This window comes from Humulus lupulus, chromosome 7, assembly GCF_963169125.1.
Source record: "Humulus lupulus chromosome 7, drHumLupu1.1, whole genome shotgun sequence".
NCBI classification, from domain to species: domain Eukaryota; kingdom Viridiplantae; phylum Streptophyta; class Magnoliopsida; order Rosales; family Cannabaceae; genus Humulus; species Humulus lupulus.
This window is the reverse complement of record NC_084799.1, coordinates 92,380,813-92,381,656: the sequence shown is the minus strand read 5'-3', so window position 1 is coordinate 92,381,656 and position 844 is coordinate 92,380,813. Positions and strand designations below refer to the sequence as shown.

General features: G+C 37.6%; 1 non-coding gene across 1 annotated transcript; it reads right to left on the bottom strand.

Moving 5' to 3' along the window:
- Window positions 1–424: 424 nt before the first annotated feature.
- Window positions 425–531, bottom strand: LOC133792852 (small nucleolar RNA R71). The gene has a single exon (XR_009874324.1). It is a non-coding gene; the product is annotated as a small nucleolar RNA R71 (small nucleolar RNA).
- Window positions 532–844: the final 313 nt, after the last annotated feature.

The window sequence follows — 844 nt, the reverse complement described above, 5'->3', positions numbered from 1 at the left end:
ATGCTGCTAATGTTAATAATATTCCAAATATTGCAGAGGTCCCAGTGGAACGAGGACCAAGGACACTTAGAGACTATGTACTTCCTACTGTCACAAGAGAGCATTCATGCATCAGACACCCCATTATTGCTGCAAATAATTTTGAGATCAAGCCAGGAATATTACAAATGGTGCAGTTTACTATTCAGTTTGGGGGGTTGCCTACGGAAGATCCTAATTTGCACATAGCCAATTTCCTAGAGCTATGTGCAATGTTTAAGATGAATGGGGTGAGTGATGATCAATTAGACTTAGGTTATTCCCATTTCCTCTACGAGACCGAGCGAAGAGTTGGCTAATTTTGCTACAAGCTCATTCTATCACAACATGGGAGGAGTTAGCTCGGAAGTTCTTAGCAAAGTTTTTCCCTCCAACAAAAGCTGCAAAGTTGAGAGGGAAAATTAATAATTTATACCATACGGAAGGGGAATCATTGTATAATGCATGGGAAAGATTTAAAGAGTTGTTAAGGAAGTGCCCACATCATGGTATAGAGAAGTGGAAGCTAGTCCATAACTTTTATAATGGGTTGAATGGTACCACTCGTAGCATAATAGATGCTTCAGCAGGAGGTGCATTTATGAGCAAAAGTGCTAATGAAGCATATGAATTTCTAAAAGAGATGGAAATTGTAACACCCTGGATAGCCAAGACTGTTACACTGTGTATTTTAAATAGTTCTAGACTTGTTAATCAAGTCATTTATCCATAAACGTCCAACTAAATGTGATTAACAGTTTAGGATTAAAAATTTTGGTCAAAATGAATAGTTATTCCATTAAAACGTTAAGTTGTACATGGGATC